This window comes from Diabrotica undecimpunctata, chromosome 2 (genome assembly GCF_040954645.1).
Source record: "Diabrotica undecimpunctata isolate CICGRU chromosome 2, icDiaUnde3, whole genome shotgun sequence".
Taxonomy (NCBI): Eukaryota; Metazoa; Arthropoda; class Insecta; order Coleoptera; family Chrysomelidae; genus Diabrotica; species Diabrotica undecimpunctata.
Genome location: NC_092804.1, coordinates 164,608,841 through 164,632,622, shown reverse-complemented (window position 1 = coordinate 164,632,622; position 23,782 = coordinate 164,608,841). Strand labels below are relative to the sequence as shown.

The following is a 23,782-nucleotide window of genomic DNA, read 5'->3' as shown; positions in this document are numbered from 1 at the left end:
TTCGCCGGTAGCGCTCTCTCGCGGTTTGAAACTTGTACTTTTCTTGTAAAACCGGTGTAAGTGAAATATGACAAAACGAGAAAAATAGATATTTATCTCAAAATACACAGATTATGAACTGAAATATTATTTTAAACTGATTACTGAACGAATACACAGAATGAATAATAAAAGTGATTACGCTTTTTTATTTTATTCATTATAATTATAATATGTAAGATATAAGTTCCTGCGACTGAATGACTACTTATGCAAGAGGCCATTGAGAAAAAGACGAAGTTTATGTGAAAATATTTAAAGGTTAAAGGTTACCTTACCTTACTTACTTTTGTGGAGTGTTTATGTTTACTATTTGAAATATATTTAAAATGGAACAAAGACCTAATTATTATATAAATGCAATACATAAAGTGTTGCTTTTGGGTCTTCAACACTATGTGAGGCAAAAACGACGAGAACGTAGCTCAATATAATATATATTATATTATCAAACAAAACAGCTAACATTTATTGACAGTTAATTGAAATAAATATTAATCCATCCAATAATCTGACACATGATACATATATTATGACATATATTATGTCAAAAAATGTCGGATACGACAATCAAATATATTCGTACAAAAAATTTCGTATTTCGTGTCATCGGATATCGGATCTGTGAAAATCCAGTTTACACCTCTTGTTTTCATTTTTCATTCTGTTTACTGTTTTTGCTCAGCGTTATTTTTTGTGTGCGTAGGCCTTAGTACTTAGATATCAATTTGTTTGAATTTTATCAAAATGGATATTAAACATTACACTGGATTTAAGTCTATATCACATGATATCCCATATCAACCAGTTACACCAAAAAAGGGGAAAGATTTAGTTGATGCTGGGCATGTACGCAATGTTTCGAAATATAATAGTTGCATCCAGGCCTCAGGTACATAACTAGGGCTCATTTCTGCATCAGATTTTCTTCCTCCAAGAAAGTGATCACTGCAAATTAAATGATGACTTTCTGGAGTCCATAATGATCCATCCTCGCTACAAAATCAATTATTTTTTTATTTTACACCATAGAAATATTATGTTGTTTGTATTATAGGTTATTTACTTACTTTTTCTTATTGATAGCAATAATCCACTTTTCTCTTTGAACTGTTTTATGCTTGGCAACAGGAAATGAATAAAATTTACAATCACTGTTATACCCAGTATTTTTACATGTATCAATACAACAGCAGCTGCTATATCTTTTTTTTTTTTTGAAAAATCCATATTCGCCATTAATTAAAAATTTACAAGTTAAATGCAGAAAACTGCCACTAACAGCGCTGGTGAAAACTGTCATATCCCCTCCACTCATCGGCTCACAGCGAATATACATATTTCTAAGTATATATAATACGTCATATATTTATATATTTGTCTTAAACATAACTACATTATTATTATTATTATTATCTATGCCTTGCTCAAAATGTATTTGTGATGTAAATAATTATTGATATACGTTTAAATATTGGCCCATAATCAAGGATATGTAATTTGTAATAATCTTACAATCCGTTTGTTCATCTTAGAAGATCATCCAAAAAACGCTCTTAGAGGAGAAGTACTATATCGAAAATTAAATAAAATAAATCACAATTTCAAATCTATGCACAAAAAAAAATGAAATTATTGAATTCTCAGTTATCACTTATTCAATAAGCCGAGTAGATCTTCAAAATCTTGACTTTTTAAGATAACAGTATGTTTTATAATAATTTTAATATGTATTAAAGTGTCAGTTCTAGATTCTGATATAGAAGATGCTTTGTATTCTTTGATTTAATTTTGAATATTTGGGTTCTAGCAACAGCGATATGTAAATCATTTATTGAGAGATTAGGATTGCGTCGTTTGCATAGTAGATTATTTTAAGCTGTTTTTCTCCCATAGAGAAAATCTCCTTGTCCCATCGCACTGACAGCCTCACTTCAGATCGTCTAGTTCTTCTGCTTTAACTTATATTGTGTTGTATATATTTTCGATCATATTGATTATTCCTAAAGATAGTCTCTTGCGTACCTCACAATAGGTGGATGAAGTGCTTTAATTTGATCCTGTGGAATGTCTGCTTCAGGTCCACAAAACAAAAATATGCCGGTTTGATGTATTATGGTGATTTCCCTTGTACTTGCCTCATTATAAATATTGCGTTGGTGTATGATCTTCCTGATCTAAAACCTGGCTGTTATTCCACTAGTGTTATAATTTTCATTCAGTTTATTAGTTATAACTATACGTTGTTAATTTTAGTGTTTAATAGGTTGATGGCTCTATAGTTCTATGGGTCCGATTTGTCCCTCTTTTTGGACAGAGTTATTAGGATGATTAGCAGCCCATTCTGATTCTTGTACTAATCTGTTTAGCAATTTAGGATATGAAGTAGTGTGTACATGTTTCCTTCTAAACGTGTCTCATTTTTATTAGTTTTTTTATATTTTTTCTTTGTCCTCTGATCATTCAAGTTTCTCTTTGTGCTCCGTAAATCGTTCCATCTTTGTCTCAGAAAATCTCTCAGTGTTTTTTTTTATTTTTCTGGTGGTTGTATGTCTATTGTGTTCTGTATTTTAAAAAGCTTGTTAATATGTTTCTATTCCTTACTTTGCTCTCACCATGCTCTTCTGTTTCTACGGTATTTCTGAGTCTTTTTTTAGGTTTCTACGGTATTTCTGAGTCTTTCCCTGCTTTCTTCGATGTTATCGTTTTCTAATGTTTCAATTCCAGCCATCTTCTCTAATATTCTTTTTCTGTAGAAGTGTTCCATAGATTCTTAGAGTAGTTAGTTCTTCGATTCCGAGTTTTGTTCGTGCTAGTGCCGATCTCTTGGTTGTGCTGTATTTCATGATGGTTCTTATTATACGTAATACTAAGCGATGGTCGTAATAGGTAGTAATACTACCTACAAGAAACTAATTGACTTTATATATTGATTCTATTTTGCATTTGCAAGTACTTACTCACTGGAGGATCAATAAGAGATATAAGATTTCTGTGTTCTCTAGCGATCAACGAAATCTCTAAGGTACGGCTGAAACAGTGGCTAAATATTATAATCTTAGGGATTATTTATATTGAAAATGTTTGGCATATTGATCTTTATTGATTCCAATTACTTTTCGTATTCATTTATTTTTTTTTTCATTGTGTGTATTATTTGTGCTTATTGTTATCTAACAATATATTTTCTGAGTAGAAATCGAAATATTTAGCCAGTTTTTTGACAAATAAGATTAAAAAACGTTTAAATGTCTTTCATCATAATTTCGTTAGGTTCATCATAACAATCATTTACTTTAAGTTATATTTCTATAACCCTAATTTGGCCCATAGCGTTTCGTAATGTTTGTATTCAGTTGTTCATAAAATATTTATTCACTCATCATATTATTCTCATGCATTGTAATCTATTCTGCACATGTTGTTAGCGGCACTCTATTGGGAATAGCATATTATTCTTGACACTCTGAATTTAATTATTGTCGAGTCACGCGATAACCGTGCTTTGATGCCAATGATACGTATTAAATGATTGTCTTTAATTGAGAGATAAAAACTGGTGCAACCTTAGTTCAAAAAAATGTTTACTTTCGATTTTTGTTCCAAATTAAGAATTGGGTTTGAATTTATAGTTGTGATTTTGAAAACGTACTTTTAATGAAAAGAAAAAGGATGAATTTTTGTATTCGTTCTATGACTGTCAGTTTAAAGACCTCATAAAGAACTGGAAGGAATATATGAAGAATCTTTTAACATAAAAGTAAAAGCAATAATTTAAGGCAAGCGATTTATCCATCATGAATTGCTTGAAATAGGTAACAGTAAAGTAATAGTAGAAATAACAAATTGAAGAAGCAAAGTTTACCTGTTAACAATTTCGCCAAAAACTGTTGAATGTACAGTGGCGTGGAGTTTTCAAGACTTTTCTTATATATGCAGGTACCATTATAATAAATATATATTTTTTAACTCCACGTTAATACATTTTCTTTAGGTACATTGGAAATACACCATTATATTTGCTATAAAAAATGTTATCTTTTTATTATGAAGGTTTCTTTCAAAATTGGCCAATAAGTAGGGAATGTTTTTAAGTTAGATCTCTGTATGTTTAAATTTTGATACACAAGACAGATTTAATATTAAAAATAACTTACATTAAGTAATATAATTATATCTATACAAATAAACATCATTGTCTACACATAAGATAACCTGCGGTTGACACAAAATATGGTGATTCCTTATTTCTGCCGGATATATACTTTTATAAATTCCTCTTTTATGTATGATAGAAAAATTTTAACCGATGACCTCATAAAGTATTTTCTAAGGATTTACATTCTCTATTAAATATAACGAAAAATTTAATAACACACAAGCTAAGCGTTAACTGTTCCTATGTTAAATATGTTCTTTGCATATAGCAGCAGTTCCTCTTCAAATTTTGGATCTCTTTTCATTATAGATTAATCAAAAAGAAGTAATCGTCTTGTTACACACTCGTAGCAACCCTATAAAAATGATTTAATTTTTAACTTATAACCCTGTTAATGCAGCAAGCAATAGATTCGAACCCAGCCTGTGAGACATGCACACTGCTTAGAAAATGACATGTAGGTGTTACATTTCATTGGGGTGAGTGGTATTGATCCGAGTAGATCAGGAACCCATCCACCTTGTCCCAATGCTTGAAGTTAACCTCCACCCTCCGATAGCACGCTGATGCGCTATAGAGGCTACTGATCGGCAAAATGCTTGTCACATGGTAATTCTGGGTACAAGAAATCTCATACGAAAGACTACTCCTCATTAGGCGGTATAATCGCCGATTAGACTCCTCAGGCGCTATAATCCTGCTATCATCTTAATTGACATACTATTATTGTGCTTTTACTTACCCGAGCGGAACAAACGTTTTTTTTTTAGATATAAAAGATAAGTACTGGGCACCACCCGAATTTTTAAAGGATCTATTGGAAAACATAATTCATAATACAAAAAAGTATATACACTACTACACAGCGAAGGAAATTTATTATTTTCCTTCCATAACAACAACAAAAAAAAAAGAATTAACAATTACTAAATATATAAGTATTTGAAAGAGGTGAGTTAAGATACTTCTTATCAGCAAAAGAAAAACGGACATATATCTTTATAGTACCTTAGCTAAATAATATAATATCTAATATTAACTTTTAATTCTTCTGCTTTTGGTGCATATTCGTTTCGAATATTGGCGATCATTCTGGGTATAATTATTTTATTAACTGATGCTTTAAATACATTCATTTCATTACTTCTCTTTCTTTCCCCATTCTTGGTAATACAGTCTCGTTGGTTATCTTGTCTGTCCATGATATCCTTAGCATTCTTCTGTATAGGCAAATCTCGAAGGCTTCAAGTTTTTTCTCCATCGCTTTAATGAGTGTCCAGAATTTAACTCCATAGTATAATATCGAGAAGATATAACATCGTAGGAGCCTTACTTTTAACTCCAGATTAAGGTTTTGGCTTCCTAGCCTTCTCTATTCTACATTTTACTACTTAGTAGTGATCCCATTGTTCGTTTACTATTGTTCCAAGATAGGTAAACTGTTTTACTCTGTCCACTGGTGTATTCTTGATAAGCAGTTGGATGTCTCTAATTTTATTTTTGCTGCTAACCTTTAATTAAAATATACTTATTAAATTTCTAAATTAGATAAAGTAGGATGGGCTCATCTTAATTTTTCCTGAAATATTACAATTCGACATATTTATAGTATTTAAAAAAGAATTAGATCTTACATTTACTACGCTTCACGTAGTCAAATAGAACTATATTTTAAAATGTACCATATTGAATTAAATAAGATAAACAAAAACTAAGCTTTTGTCCATAGTATTTTGTTATCTATATAAAAAGGAAACACTTCACTGCTTGGAAGGTAGAACGACGTAAACATTTGGAACCACACCCAAAAATAAAAACACAGGCCGCTGGAGAAGTCCACACGGCAATACATATTTGGGGCCATCGCCAAAAAATAAAACATTCGCCGCTGAAGAAATCTACACGGCAAGAAAACTTATTAAGGCTGTTTTATCGGTGCACCAAAACCTAGGGACAGTGTTTTCTCTGTTATTTACTGACAAAATGTCTCGAAATTTGGACACGTTATTCGAAATTATGTTGCCTTTAAACTGATGGTTTTCTTTTTTTATTTTTTTGAAACTTCTGTTGAAAAATTGGAATATACTGTTTAACGTTCTATTATAACCAAACTTTTTACGCCCATCACTCGAAAGAGTTTTTTTTTTCTGTAATCGTTGATTTTTGTTTCACCTTTCTGTGTCCAGTAATAGTCGAGAAAAGCGTGTTCCAATTTTAAAGAAAATTGCTAAGAAATACTGAAATCTAATAGTGAAACGTGTTACTCATCATTAGGCTTAGTTTCATCGTTATCGCCTTCGTGACGTCAAATCTCATGAACGTACGGTCAGTTAGTTCGTGTTAAAACTAATTTGAATGGAGAATAATGTATTTGTTGTCATTAAACTACCCGTCGGCCGGCGGCACTGAGTAAAGATGGTCTCGCGTAAGCAGTGTAGAAAAGTAAGTGATACGCCCATTTCAAATCGCAGTGTACTTGAACTGCTAAAACAGCCTTAATGGACACGCTTACTTTATATCCATAACAGACAAAAAATGCCACGCCAGCCAGCCACGTGGCGGCACTGCTTGGTGGCGGCACTTCCTAAGAATATAAACACTTTACTTATATTACCACTCGGATGCCTCATCCAGAAACTCGTGTCATGTGAAATGTGGATGTCGGTGTCTCGTGCGAACACCTAAAAATATTTCAGTTTTCAAGAACCATCCACAGCCGGCAATGATTTAAACAAAGACAATAAAATGGTTAAAGATATAGATAACAAAGATCATAAAATGATTTAAAATAAAAATAGGAATAAAATGATTTAAAAGAAATAAGAAATATGATAAAATGATTTAAAATAAAAAAAAAACGAAAGATGATGAAATGATATTACAACGATTTAAAAAATAAGAAAGATGATAAGATTATTTACGATAAATATGAGGAAGAGTTATTCAAAATGGTGGTACTTACAGAGTGTTTTCACAAGGCATGATAAAACAACAAGCTGCTTTCACCTCCTCAAAACGAGTGGCGAAGTTTGGATTTGCTACTAAGAAGCTTTTAGACATTCGTCTTTCAAGGATTGCTATAAATTGCGGCATTTAGAAAATTATGCGCCAAAGCGTATTCTGCCAATTGCATGCTTTGTTCTGGGCGCGGAAAAAAGAAAACTTTTTGCCGTGAAACGCAGTGGGTTCTGTATAGTTCATTACGAATCTGTTAAAGACAAACAATTCGATCTAAATTTATGTTATTCGATTAAATTCGATTCTCTGTTGGAACGTTACAGACGCACGGCGTTTACTAGAGACCATCGCCTAACACTATCTCAGGGTATGAGATCGTCACGTAAATTTTCAGGTTAAAGCTTTTTTTTTGAAAATAAGTAAATCATATTTGATTTTTTATAACTCATATTTCTTCATCAAATACGCTTAAATCTATATCTGAAACAACAACCTACGAAAAGAGATATACATTATAAATGTTTTTGTTATTAATATTTATTTCTAATAAATATAAATATAAATGTAGATATTAGTTTCTTGGAATTTTTATAAATATAATTTAGTGCAAAAAAGAAAGGATGTTTATTATACCACGAATACGTCATTATAAATAATATCGTAATCTTCTCAATGAATGTAATCATTTTAAATCAATTCCCCAGAACTATAAATATAAATAACATTGACCAAAAACCACAAACAAGCCGTTTTTTATCGCAAAAAGATAAAGGCGGGTGTCATCAAAGTTCACTATCCAATTAAGATTAATGGATTTCTAGTAATTAAAAAAAAGATAAGAACGTTTGAACAATCAGAAAAGTATAAGAAACTACAACATAGTGTCTCTATAAAACCATTCATTTACGACTACTGCCTTGAAATAACCTTGAATTATAACACCACTGTTTACATGCATTTACTGTAGTTTTTCGAACTTAACATTTCTTCTTTTTCTATCTTTTCTTGCCTTCTTACTAAGTATATTCGTATAAACGTCAATGTTTCACCCATATACAGGGTATAAAAATAAAGTTGTCGAATATATTAGAAACACCCGTGGAATATATTAGAAACAAACGATACATAATATTATTAATATTGCGAGAAAGCTTTGTCTTTTCTTAACATTTTCGTGAATAAATCATTACGTTATTTTATTGAATTGTAATAATCTTTAAGAAATTATAAGCTTTGGTATAAGGGTGTGAAAAATAAAAAAAAACAGGCAAAAAAAAACAAAAATAAAAAAATTGACATTTTTAGATTGACAATATTGTTTCAAATTCAATATATTGTTTTACTGCTTTGTAGATTAAATATTATGTTTTTTATGGGATTACCCCCCAATTATTGGTTGTGAGTGTGATTAAAATCACATTTTTGTTAACTTATATTTGAAGTTTCGGATAGAATAACAAAATATTTGGTTGTACACAGTCTTTACACACATAATTTGTACAAAAAAACCTTTTTTGAGAACGATATCCGCAGTGGAATTGCTAGGTCCACAGAATCTCTGATCGAAGCATTTCGATCAATAAGGGCGTCTGCACTTAGAATGGGATTAAAAATAAACGCACAGAAAACCAAGTATATGTATTGTACTAGATCAGGCAACCATATACCTAGACTATTATTTGATGATCTGGAACTGGAAGGTGTGGATACCTTCGTGTACCTGGGCTCGCTGCTGACCAAAGACAACAATGTCAGCGAAGAAATTAAAAGAAGAATAGTGCTTGCCAATAAGTGCTATTATGGCTTGAGGAAACATATGGCCCCAAAACTACCCAGAAAAATTAAAGTTACCATAATATAAAACACTAATAAGGTCAGTGTTAACATACGGGTCTGAAATGTGGTCACTTACACAGAACGACCAAGAATTGCTTAAACGTTTCGAGAGAAAAATTCTAAGGAAAATATATGGAGGAATCCAAGAACAGGGTTTGTGGCGTAGGCGCTACAACTTTGAGTTATATAGAAGTTTTTGGGGAACCTGACATTGTAAAATGTATTAAATTAGAAAGCCTTCGATGAATAGGACATTAGGTAATTTGGCGAGATAAAGATGCAACGATCAGAAAAATTTTTGACCGAAAAGGACCAGTGGGAAGACGAGCCAGAGGAAGACCAAAACTTAGGTATCAAGATAACATAGAGGATGATCTAAAATCCATCGGAGTTAAAGCATGGAGAAGAGTTGCCAGAGACAGGGGCGAATGGAAGATTGTTCTGAAGAAGGCTTTGGCTCATAACGAGCTGTAATGCCACTGATGATGATGATGATCCGGAGTGGAAATCGAAACGTCAATCATTAGTTAATTAAAAATCTAATTTTCATCCCAATAACCACCAATAAATATGGCTTAATCCCATAAAAACATAATATTTAACTTAACTATCCCACAAGAAAGTAGTTTCAGATCCTTGCTTTGTAGATATGTTCGTTAGTTGACATGGACCGTACTTAAAGAAATCTGAGCCACGATGAATGTGGGCAAGCAATTACTTTAGCTGATGTAGGATTACATTCTCGTAAAATGGGCTGGAGGTTAAGAGTATTTCATACTACAATATCCCGAATCGATCGATCAAAACCTGTAATTTTTCATTTCTTGGACTACATCCTTCTCTGTAGGCTTCCTTTCAACTATATCATCTTCTTCAACTGCCCAGTTGACAGTTGCTTCGCGCTCTACCTTATCATTCAATAACTCTTCGAAGTATTTTTTCCGCTACCTCAATATTTCTACCGGATCAATAATTAAATGAGAGAAATAAATTAAATAAGAAAATAAGAGATCGAAGACCTTCAAAATAAATATGATCTGTTTAACCTACACAAGAAAGTTAAAAAACTGGCAGGACTAAAAATCCAACTCATGTAATTCTGGATAGACACGGGACTACTATAACACATACGGACGAGAAAATACAAAGATGGGCAGAATATATCCACGAATTGTTCGATGATGAAAGAGGAGATCTGGAGCACATAGAACTTACGTCAGAAGAAATAGGTCCATATATTACAAAAGAAGAAATATTACACGCATTAAAAACAATGAAGAGTGGGAAAAGCCCTGGACCTGACATGCTTCCTATAGAAATCCTAAAAATTCTAGATAAGAAGCACATTGATGTTTTAGTGACACTCTTAAGTAATACGCCTGAACCAAATTTATAGTTCAGGTGTATTACCCAAAGAGTGGTTAATGTCGATTTTTATTTGTCTCCCCAAAAAGAAAAACGCAAGAGAATGCAGCGATTACCGCACCATTAGCTTGATGTCTCATGTGCTAAAGTTACTACTAAAAGTCATCCATAACCGAATATATCACAAACTGGACATAGACGTTAATGATACACAATTTAGTTTTCGCAAAGGCCTAGGAACGCGTGAAGCTCTTTTTTCACTTAATATACTGATACAAAGATGCCTAGACGTCAATCAAGATATATACGTATGTTTTATTGACTATAATAAAGCATTCGATAAAGTATGACATAAACAATTAATGAATGTCCTGAATTAAAGAAAATTGACTACAACGACCTCAGGATCATATCAAATTTATACTACAAACAGCGAGCAAAAGTACGTGTTAACGAACAGCTGTCAGAAGAAATTGAAATAAGATGTGGAGTGATACAGGGATGCGTATTGTCGCCAATTCTTTTTAATGCCTACTCCGAAGAGATTCTGAAAAACGCTCTTGAGGGTGAAACAGCTGGAATAAAGGTAAATGGAGTTCCCATTAACAACATTAGATATGCGGACGACCCTGTGATCTTAGCCGAAAATATTGAAGATCTTCAGAGACTGGTGACCAGAATAGCGGAGTATGGAAAAGCGTATGGTCTAACAATGAATGTCAAGAAGACGAAATTTATGAGAATATCTAAAACTCAAAGAAATAACGAGAATCTTCTAATAAACGGAACCAAGTCGAACAAGTGGACAAATATGCATATCTGGGAATAATGATTAACTCCACAAATGATTATACTCAGGAGATCAAAATCAGAATAGAAAAGGCTAGAGCAAATTTCAACAAAATGAGAAGAGTGCTATGTACAAGGGAGTTAAAATTGGAACTAAGAGTTAGGTTGGCGAGGTGCTATGTTTTTTCGACTTTATTTTATGGAATAGAATCTTGGACCTTGAATGCGACATCAATGAAAAAACTGGAATCATTTTAGCTGTGGGTGTATAGAAGAATTCTGAAAATATCGTGGACAGAACACATCACAAACAAAGAGGTTCTGAAAAGGATGAATAAAGAAATAGAAGTTTTAAATATAATTAGAACAAGAAAATTGGAATATCTCGGACACATTACACGTGGAGAGAAATACACCTTGCTCCAACTGATTATGCAGGGAAAGATCCAAGGAAAGAGAAGCATTATAACTACGATGACTTTGGTAACCTTTTCCCATCACTTCAACTTCTTGATAGAACGACTTCTCTTTGTTTTTGAACTTTTCTTCTATCGCTTTTAATTTTGACTCACTACGATATCCTTTTTCTTTCTAAACAGAGCTTCAAGTTTCCCTCGTTGTTTTTTATGCTTGTTTTATACAGTCTCTATTATTTCTTAGTAATTGTTGTCTGGCTTTCTTCTTTTTCTTTGCTCTATCACCTGACAGACACTCTTCGTCAAACCAATCTTGGTTTTTAATTCGCTTTTAGTTACCTTTAACTATTTTCTCGCTGACTGCACCTATGGCAGATTAAATTTGTCGTTTAATTTGATTTAATCAATAAAATATTTAATAATTTGTATGATTGTTTACATTTTTCATTATCCAAATCGTTCAATTATTAATTCTAAATGTAACACTTTAATATTGAATATCATCGGTAAAGCTGCAGCTTATTGCATTTACCAAAACCATTTTGCGCCAAATTTCGGCAAATAATGTTTGTTGTACTAATTGCGAAAATACCGGGTAGTATTTATGCAACGCGTTTTATCGAATTCAGTTAAATTAAATTAAATTTTTCACCTAGCCCCTATAATCAGATTACGTAGCAATAACAACGCTCTTCATTCTGCATAGCAGTATTCTCTTTTTTAATATTATACTGGTATTTTTATGAGCACCTTTATAAAAATGAAAAAAATATTTTGTAATCGTTATATTAGTTGATGAAAAAGACAGTAAAGATTCCATTTCACGTACAAATCGTCTATGTATCTGTTTATACGTATTTCGCTTTAATAAAGCTCATCAGAACAGTTATTCATAGGCGTTCTCAACGTGAAAAATAGATCTTTTCTGTCTTTGGGAAGCAACGGTAAAATGGCTTCGAAACGGACGCAATAGCGACATCTGATATTAAATCCGTAAAATAGTTTCGAAACACAATTCAGATAACTGCTTTAATCTGAGCCTTCTATAAATTGCAAGGCATAGCCAGACGTTGATAAAGATGTTAATAGAGATATGGGGAATCTAAAATTTGCATTCCACGACATGTCTCCTCAACTAAGCAGAAATCGTTAGCGAATTGGTTTCTTGTACTCATACAGAGTAGATCCGAATAAAATGAAAAAGACAGTAAAGATTCCATTTCACGTACAAATCGTCTATGTATCTGTTTATACGTATTTTGCTTTAATAAAGCTCATCAGAACAGTTATATTAGTATTCAGCTACGAACAAGAATGTTAAAATGCTATGTATTCAGTACTTTGCTTTACGGTGTTGAGGCATGGACTCTTGAACAGAAGAATGTTAAAATTCTTGAAAGAATTGAGATGTGGTGCTACCGCCGTATAATAAAAATAAGTAAGTTGGGTGGATAAAATTACAAATGAAGAGGTAATACGCAGAATAAATAACGATCCAGAAGTTATACTGAATATAAAAAAGAGAAAACTTGAATACTTTGGCCACCTGATTAGAGGACAAAAGTACACATTCCTACAAAATATAATACAAGGAAAAATCCAAGGCCGCAGAAATCCAGGCCGTAGAAGAATATTCTGGATGAGAATTTTAAGAGAGTGGTTTGGCTGTACGACTAACGAATTATTCAAAACAGCAGCAAATAAAATTAGAATCGCCCTAATGATATCCAATCTCCGATAGAAGAGGCACTCAAAGAAGAAGAAGAATGAGAAGTACATCTAAAAATATAGGGCTTCAAATGAATTATGGTAAAACAAATATACTGTGGCTATAAAGACAGTGGATGATGCAAAGACGAGAACCGTTGATGCATCACAATGGCCAGATCGGCAACAACCAAACTCACAAAAATCTGGAAGAACACTGACATCGCAAAAAAACACAAAATTACGCCTTGTTCGAGCATTGACATTTCCTATCGCCACCTATGCTTCAGAAACTTGGACAATAAAAAAAGCCGATTCAAAGCGTATAATGGCATTTGAAATGTGGGTCTACCGTAGAATGTTGCGGTTGCGCATACCATGGACCGCCCATCGCACAGATAACTTAATTCTAGCAGAACTTAACATAAAAACTAGTCTCATCACAACTATCAACCAAAATATACTAAGATCTTTTGGACATATAACTAGAAGAAGAGAAGACATGGAGCGAATGATAGTTGAAGGTAACATAGCGGGTAAAAGATCCAGAGGAAGACCTCCAGTACGATGGTCTGGTTACTCACTCTCCTAAGCAAAACAACACGCACACTACACAGATAATTGGACAGAAATAGTAAAACAAATTACATGACGCCACTACATCCTAACGAAGGAGAAAAGATAGAGGAGGAGAGAGGAAAAATATATAATAAGAATTGTTATAAAATCAAATATAAGGCAAGAGTTTGGGTGATTGGTCAAAAATCAGCTATCCACTGAGTTTTTTTGTAGTTCCATTATGGAATTATTTAAAAGATAAAAACATACATTGAAAAAGTTTGCATTTCTCATTGTTTAAAGATTATATCTTTCCCTATGTAAAGCCAAATGGAATTTACCAAATTGTACCATTAACATAACACGTGAAGTGGTATACAAATATAGCCGATAATAAATTCCGCATCGGAGATTTGCTGTTGATTTTGATGAAAAAAAAAATCACTAACAAAATTTAATTTGCCATAAATTCTAAATTGTAGCCTGGCTTGTACAGCTAAATAGATTGATCGGCTGAATAATAAATTTTATTACACATTGCGGAACTGATGAACTATTGCCTATAGCTTTTTTAATCAATTATTTAAACCTGTGTGCCAATTGTGACCGTTTTGCGAGCGATGTACCCGCATTGGTGAATTGTTGATAAAATTATAATGGGCTCCCCGGATTACTATAATGACAAATAAACAATTAAAGTTATAATGTGTTTTGCATAATACATACTGTTTAATACAGAGTTATTTGTTATAATTATTATTGGAAAAAATTTTGGAACCGAGATCTATTAAGATGACTTTTCCACCTCCATTGAAATATCAATACAGTAATCAATCAATCAATAATGCCTTTTTATTTCTCATTAAAAAAATACAATATTCTCTCTTAAAATTAAATTAATAATATAAGTAATAAATAATAAACTAAATAAATATTCATATAAATGTTATAGTAATAAACTAAATGTGTATATCCTACTGAGTAAGAATTCGCACTAGACTAAACAATAATAACAATTTTTGAATAACAGTAAGGTATAGCATGCATTTAAAATGAGTGTAGTTAATAAACTAAAGAGACAAACAACACTAATTGATGAGGCGATAACCAAGATACCCAACAACAATAATCTTCGTGTTAAACAAAACGAAGAGATCGCCAAGTACTGGGATCTGGAAATTCAAATACGAAGACAGTGGAGAATGGAAAGTTCCCAGACAATACCGAAGAACCTCCTAGAAAACGTAAGAAAGCTAGGTCTGAATGAACATCTCTACAAGACTATGCAGAAAGCTGTACTACTCTCAACGTCCAGATGTATACGAAAATTTTTGGGAGATACTCCAGCATACCAAGTCACCTAGGGCTCGATAACACGGAAAGAGTCCCACCAGAGCTCAATCCTTTTGATACCGTCGGTATTTGGAATGAGTGAATTTTCCTCTTAGAGGGAGTGTGAACCGTATGGCTAAATCTGAGACAAGATTGTCAATAGATATATTATGAATAGATAATAACAATAAGACAGATAAAAAGATAATATTGAACGTGATACCTATACGGCCATGCCCTCCTACAATAACCTGCTAAGTCAGTCCCTGTTTAATCATAGTAACTACTTCCACTCTACTAAGTTCATTTCTTCCCAACCACTTTAACCTAACCTGTCTTAACACCAAACATTTTCCCAAAAAATCTATCACATCTTTCCTTTCCTTCGTATTACACATTGAGCAAAACCTTTTTTCATCTACCAGGTCGATCATTCAAATATAGAACTCCACATCTTAATTTGGACAGTCATCGAATGTCCCCAAAATTTTCCATTTCCAGTAGATAATGTATGTATGTTTATTCCTTCTTCCCGCAGTTCTTTGTAGTGTCCACAAAAATTTGATTCAAGCGTCCTATTCCCAGTTTGACATTGTATCTCCTCCTTCTTTTTTTCTATCGTACTCTTAATCATACTAGGCCAGCTATCTGTCCATTCCCATTCACACCTTACCTCAATACCAAATTTTTCTCCCATCCAATCTTTTCACCAGCCACACCTTCAAAAGAAATTTTGACCACCTATCATAAAGTTAGGACAAAGTTACAAAACATCTTGGAAAAAAAACATTTTTTTATGTAAATGTAAATATCAATATAGTAATGGTAATATGACAAAAGAAAGAAGTTAGACACAAGCAAAATTAAAAATTATAAGAGATTATTATTGTTTAATCTCTGCTCAGCAAGTTGTCTTAAAATCTAAAGTTAATCTAGTTGGCCGATGGATAAGTAGTATGGTGAAAGATAGTATTTCGCAACTCGCTGATGAATCGATCGTTCATTGAAGTTTACCGGAAGATATTAAAATACTAGAAAACTGTAAAACGCATAATAGTGCCAACATGCGTGAATAATTATCTATTTTTAAAAGTATCTGTAGTTTTAGCATTTATTTATTTTATCAACAGCGAGAATGTACCTAATCTACAAGACTAATCAATATTTTTTCTTTAACTTAAAATTCGTGTAAGGCAGTTTGTAATCAAGATCTTATTCTTATCATCATTGGCGTTACAACTATTCGTGAGTCTTTGCCGTGTTTACTATTATCTCCCATTCTTATTGGTTCTGTGCTAGTATCCACCCTCTTCTCATTTTTTTTTAGATCTTTCCTGACTGCATTTTTTCAACTTTTCTAGACCGTCCTACAGCTCTTATTCTATCTGGTCTTCTTACTTACTCCGTGGTGTTACAACCCTTTGCGAGTTTTAACTTAACAACATGCCTCCATTTGTCTTTGTCTTGAGTAATCTGCAACCAATTCTCCATGCCCATAATTTTAAGGTCTCCTTCTATATTATTTCTCCACCAAAGTCGAGGTCATCCACGTGGTTTTCTTCCAGTTGGGGCTTCTTCTCATACCATCCTTACTATTCTTTTGTCAGAATGTCTTTTGAGGTGTCCTGCCCACTGAAGTCTTGGAGTCACTGGATTTTTTTTATTATGTTAGCATCTGGATATAGTTTTTTGAGCTCTTTGTTAGTTCTCATCCTATATTGTCCTGCTGCTGCTTTAAACACAGAATCACAGATCTTTCTTAGGATTTTTCTTTTCCAAACAAGTAGTCGCTCTTCGTTTGCCCTTGTAACGAAATCCACATTTCGTTACCATATATCACTACGTGTCGTATGACTTTTATATAGTTGTATTTTGTATGTCTTGTTATTAGTTTTGATTTTATAAGCTTTGAAGGGCATAAAGACATCTGTTGCCGGCTGGTATCCTATTTTACTTCTTGTGGTCAGTTATTGTCTTCATTTATTGTTGTTCAAATAGTCTTAAATTCTCTGACATACTGAAAGATAAAGTCATCGATGGTGATGTTTTGTCCGATTCTATGTGTATATCTAAGTGTTTATTGCGGATCATATGCATATATTTAGTTGCGCTTTCATTGATTAGGGGCCCCACCTTCCCTGCTACTTTCTTGAACCTTATGGAAGTCTCCTTCATCCTTAATTTGGTGTTTCCTGTTAGATCAATATCGTCTGCAAATGCCAACAGTAAGTTTGTTTCTTTTTGGTGGAATACTGTGATCGGTTTTTTGATTTTTGACCTGATTATTTGTTCCAGAGCTAAGTTGTGGTGAAAATGCATGCCTCTTTTTTGGTCCAATCTTTATTTCAAATGTCTCCGAGTATTGTTATCCAATTCTCACCTTACAACGTAATCCCTCCATGCAGATCAGTAACAAGTTGACTAGTTTTTTTGGAAAGCCAAGTTTTTGTATCGCTGTCCACAGTTTAAAATCTATGAACATCTAATAAAGCTCTCACGATCAAACTCCCAGCATTTTTCCATTATCTATTTTATTGTGAATATCTGGTCAATAGTAGAACGGCCCCGTCTAAATCTCCACTGATGATCCCCAACGATTTCTACTTCCCTACTCGGTATAACATATCCTGCGCATCTTAGTATATTGGATATTAGATATCTGTGTGAAGATGTAGGTGTGTTTGCTCTTACACCTCGCCTTTGTTTCGAGCACTAGTCATAGATCGCTGGTTTTTTCCTTGGGGAACGAGTTTTCGTTCCCAAGGAGAGGAAAAAGTTTTCCTGGGGGAGAAGGACCACCCAGAAAATCTGGGACAATACAAAATTTTGCAGTGAACGTTTTAACAAATCTATTTAAACAATTACAACTACATATTATGGACGCCGATAACTTACCTACGACAGCTGATTAATGAAATTTAGTCGTCTTGAATGTATGTGCAAAAAAAAAAACTAGAAAACGGTGATGTGATTGACACAAGTTGAGTAAAATTATTAGTATTACGACTAAGCTAGACTTTCTGAAGTGCGGCTAGCGCAAACAGGAGATTCGAGTTCACCCAATGCTCGCGTTTATGGTCGATGGGAAAGGCTATTACCAGCACAAAAGAATTTTCCAAATCTAAACCTTCAAACTAATATACAGTGGGATATAATAATAAAATACAAAATGAATTAAAAATATTAAATGTTAATATATTTAATACAATATTCTTTGTTAAGTAATTATAATATAATTGGTTCGGTAGTTGGTCAGAGAGCCCAGCAGACCATTCGGACAAATCACATTCATTTCACTGTGAATAATCTAGTGATGGATGGTTCAGACCGTGGCTAGAAAACAAAAAAGCTAACGTAGCAGTTTAAAATTCTAAATGGATCTGCTACTTAGACTAGAATACGCTAGTGTATCAGATCGGACCTATGGATGAGTAGTACGGTAAAAGTTGAGAATTTGCGTCTCGGTGTTACTCACTCCAGAGATCCCTACAGGATGAGCGTGTAAACGCTTAAAAACCAGAATATGGATAGGTTATAACATGCCCACGTTAAATATTATCCACAGTAAGGACAACAGCGTCTATTGAAAGGGATTCTTGTAGCCCATATTTGCAGAGATTCAAAATTGTATGAATCATAGAGCCAATCAGATTTTATACCGGTAGTAACGGCAAATATCGACCGAAGGTATTATTATTTTCAACTCGAAAGGCTCATATATGAGCAGCATTCAAGAAGGGATCGAAACACTGCAATATTTGCTGTTTTGAACAGTGCTGTACACACCAGTTTATCTTTTGCCATAAAAACTTTGTGAATCGTGCAGTTCCAAATCGAGAATAAACCATGTAATTTCAAAAATGAATTTACATAACTTTAATAATAATAAAATTACCAGCAGTTATAACCTGCATGCCTACAATAATTAAATTATTAAAATACTAACGATGAAATTTCTCATTTTTCAATAGTATACTCGTAATGTATTTCAATATAAATGTTAGGGATTTGAATTGTATGTTTAATTTTACCGTTATCAGTGTAATGAATTTAGTAAAATAGAGGGCATATACACACTGTTATAAATACATAAATATAAACATAATAATTAAAATCTGGGCTTAGTTTTCTATCGTTCTATCTTTTAAAGTGAGTCAAGAGTAATTTTTTTTAAAAAGACACGAACAAACATTCAATATACGGCATGACTAGTAATAAACACGAATATAGAAATAAATGTCATTTCTTAATATCCACAAGAAAACTTCCTAGTATAGCTTGCTGTATACCATGTATCACCAAAAATTATTTAAAAATTCCTTTATAAAAGGTATAATATTAAAAACCTTATCGGGCTACATCACAGAACGTTTTCGGAATTAATATTCCATCATCAGTGCTATCTGGACATGTTAGAAGCCACTAAATACATGGGTAAAAACTCTTTAAATGTTGTTAAATTAACTTTGAATTACATAATTTAACTTTATAAATTATGATGGTTTATAAAACTATAATATGGGACAGCGACCCATATTACTAGTACCAACAACTACAAACAAATAGTCCCTATTATTTATACAATTATTTTTTTTCTGTATTTTTATTTTATTATTATCCAGATTTAGCCATACGGCTCACACTCCCTCTAAGGGGAAAATTCACTAATCCCAGATACCTACGGTATCAAAAGGATTATGCTCTGGTGGGACTCTTTCCGTGTTATCGAGCCCTAGGTGACTTGGTATGTTGAAGTATCCCCCAAAAATTTTCTTACACATCTGGACGTCGCTAGGAGTACAGATTTCTGCATGGTCTTATAGAGATGAATAACACCAGTAGTAGATAAAATAATAGGTACTGTCTGGGTACTTTCCATTCTCCATTGTCTCCTGATTTGTATTTCTAAATCTCTGTACTTGGCGGTCTTTTCGTTGTATTTAACACGTAAATTATTGGTGTTGGGTATCGCCAAATCAATAAGTGTTGTTTGCCTAGTAATTTTATTAACTACTAGTATGAGATCCGGTCTATTATGCGCCACTGGTTGGTCTGTAAGCCTAGTGCGGTCCCAGTATAGCTTGTAGTTGTCATTTTCAAGCATTTTGTCAGGGACGTATTGATAATAAGGAAGATGGTCGGTTTGGAGTAGTCCCCGTTTATCAGCTAGTTCTTGGTGGATAATATTTTCTACTGAGTCATGGCGTTCTTTATAATCAGTACCGAAAAATGCCTGGCAGCCACCGGTAAGATGTTGGATGGTTTCTTGAGCTTGGCATACATATCGGCATTTGTCATTTTTTACTTGAGGATTTTTAACAATATATTTCACTTAATTTTTAGTTGGTATAACCTGATCCTGAATGGCAAGTAGAAAACCTTTAGTCTCGGGAAAGATCTTCCTGATATCAACCAATAGTTCGACGGTGTATTGTCGACATATTCTTGGCTGATCTCATTGAGATGTCGCCCATGCAGAGGTTTACTCATCCAGGTGGGCATTTTTTCTTGCTGAGTCAGGTGGTTTATGCGCATTTCTTGTTCCCTTAGTTTAAGCAGCGTTGTATCATCTACTGCGCAAATTACTCGATGTAAAGTAGATGTCTCAGCCTGTACCTGAAAATAAGTTCTCAAATTAGCAATTTGTTTATCCAATTGCTCATTATTATTATTTATTATCACTATTATTATTATTTTTATTCTAATTATTTCTATTTGAATGACAAACACTTGGTTTGTGTTGTCCTTTTATTACCCGCCCTTGGTTCTTCTCTATAAGATGATTCTTATTAAATTAGATCTTAATACTGCATAATTAATAATTAGCAAGAGATAATAATCTTCATATTGCAAATTATAAATAATCTCCTCAGATTACAAAGTAAGAGTAGACTTATTGTGGCAAGAAGATTTAGTTAAAAGTATTAGACTCCTTGTTATTGGGTTGCTTCTATTGCAGATCATTTGTGTTTTAGTCAAACTGTTCTCTAATTGACAATGATGTATTTTTGATCTCTCTTAACACATTACTCAATAGGATCACAACCTTTAGCCGCTAGAAAAACTAGAAAAATTACTTTATGGAGTTATTATATTCTAATTATTGATAATCGTATTATAACATTAAAAAATTTTGTTTATTTTTCATTTATTTTATCATATTTTTAATTTTGACAGTAGATTTTACATTTTATTTATTTTGGTTTTTTCTTTTTCTTTAAGGTATGTCGAGGACGAGTGACATCCATCCGGAGGGGCTCCTGCAAGACTTTTACTAATGGCTGTGTTTGTACATACTACTTTCTGTTATATAATTTTTACATAATTTATAATTTATCGATTTAATACATAGTAATTTTTCTACAATAAGCCGTTGTCGTTATTTTTCCCTTTAACTAATCTCCAAAAGGATTATTTAGATGGTGAGCATTTAGTTAAAAATTGATGTTATTTTTTCCTTAAACAAATCTCCAAAAAAATTATTTAGATGGTAAGCATTTAGTTTAAAATGGATATGGGCTGTGAGTAACCTACAAACTACTAGAGAAGCCATAAGAAGAAGTTAAGTTGACCAGCCAATCACTCATTAACTCACTTACTGCAGGTCACTCATTATCTTCATCGATAAGCTCAGCGCTAATTTTTGATCTTCCGATTGCTTACAATACTGTGTGGAGAAAAGGAGTAACATACAAAATTCTCCATTTAATTCCCTGCAAATTAATAGCACGACTGATACACTAAACCACGTACAATAAACCTGGATGGATAAAAAGTTAGCCCAGAATTTGAGTACTGTTTTGGGTAACGTAAAAATGAACTCAAGTGGATATACTGTCTTTGTCTGTTCTACATACGAAGGATGCCACCCTATCTCTTAACAAGAAAAACTTGAAGATCCTAGATAACGAAGGGTTTGTAAAAAGTAAGAAAAATATAAAAAAATAACAAATAGGTTATGTTAATATATTATAGGCAAAGCAAAAAGAAACAATCACACTTGCCTTTTAATGATCTTTAGTTACAACAATTAGAAAGATTTATTTATTGTGCAAGAGATGGGGAGATTGTTAGAGAAATAAAAGTATTAAAGCCAAATTTGGTATTATGGGCTACCATTTTGCTTTTCATAAATACATTATGAATAAATCTTTCTGAAAATGGAAACAATTAAACTTTCTGATGTAAATAAGTGTAACACAACAAATTTAGTTTAATAAAAAATTTTAATATAGAAATTTTTTTTTTTCAAAATGACACAAGTTGAAGTGGTTAAATGGGCTACCAGTTAAAATGTCATAAAAATCATACTACTAATGATCTAAACAGTATTTTAAGTCTATTTCTTACTTAAAAATGTAAATCTCTTAAAAATAGTCCACACACGGATTTTATTTACAGAAATCACAAATATAATGTTCGATTTCGCAGCCAGCACACTCATACCCATAGTTCTCCCTTCCTATCATTTGAATTGAACTCATCACAGAAAATATAGGGAGTATCTTTACTTGTGGGGATTTGAACTCCAATTGGTAACTCTAAAATTGATTCTCCACAGTCTTGATCCTTCCTTCGAGGTAACTTAATATCCTAAGTTGAGCTTTGGCTTAACCTTCCGTGTTTTAGATCCTTGTTTCATCTTTGCATGATCACCTTGCTCTTGTTTTATAACTTTTTTTTCTCCCTAAAACTGTATTACTTTCTTTTATTTTCCTCTTTTTATCTGCTTCTTTTTCTCCACAGATTTTCACCTTCCTTCACTTATCAGCTTCCTTTTCCTTACTTTTTCTCTTAGCTTCTTTCAAATTTAATTTAGGTGGTGACGATGTTATAACTGCTGCTTTTGCTGGTTTGGGTCCTTTATTTGTCAATCTTCTCCTATTTTTTATAACAGGTAAAATGTATCTTAGTGAAACGATTGTCTTTTCATTGACATAGATGACATGCCCAAAGGATCAACTTCTGCCAAGTCTTTAGCACATGGTGTTGCTCTGGACTGCGCTAGTTTTCTGAAGCCGTTGTGTGCTCCCAGTTGCTTGGGGTGAGTACTAGGATGTGGTCCCTGTTCATCGATAGTGCCCTATTGAGGCACAAGACATGGAGTGTGTGGATTTCTTCCTGCCCTTATGAGCCCGAAGAGTGTATATGTCTCCATATAACTCTTTCATATTAGAAGAACCAAGGTCCATATCTGATAATATATTTTCACAAATTTCGAAACCATGGCCTATTTGACCACTTTGGCACCTTAGATAGGCTTTTCCAAACAGCCCAATTAGTGTTCATTAGTGTCCAATATCCGTAACGGATAGGCACCCTAATAAGAAGAAACAGCTCAGCTAACTTATACGGTCCAAGCGGTATATTATTATGGAGAATCCATTACATAACATTTTCACTATAATAATGTTTGAGACATGAATGATTTGTCTAGTAGCTGCATTTTGTGAGGCATATGGAGTGGTAAGCCAAAAAATGCCGAGAGGTGTTTTAGATGTAGACGACTTTATATTTAATGTACTGCTGAGAAAACCAACGGGCCCTTTGCGACCAGTGCAGTGCTACATAAACGTGTGTGTGATGCACTCTGTATTAATGAAACAAAACTAAAGTCGGTTTT

General features: G+C 33.1%; 1 protein-coding gene across 1 annotated transcript in view; it reads left to right on the top strand.

The window, feature by feature from the left end:
- Nucleotides 1-21,522, top strand: part of Toll-6 (Toll-like receptor 6) — a 29,102-nt gene extending 7,580 nt beyond the window's left edge. The window contains exon 2 of the mRNA XM_072523914.1: nucleotides 21,382-21,522. The gene's annotated coding sequence lies outside the window, so the exon portion shown is untranslated. The remainder of the gene's footprint in view (nucleotides 1-21,381) is intronic.
- Nucleotides 21,523-23,782: the final 2,260 nt, after the last annotated feature.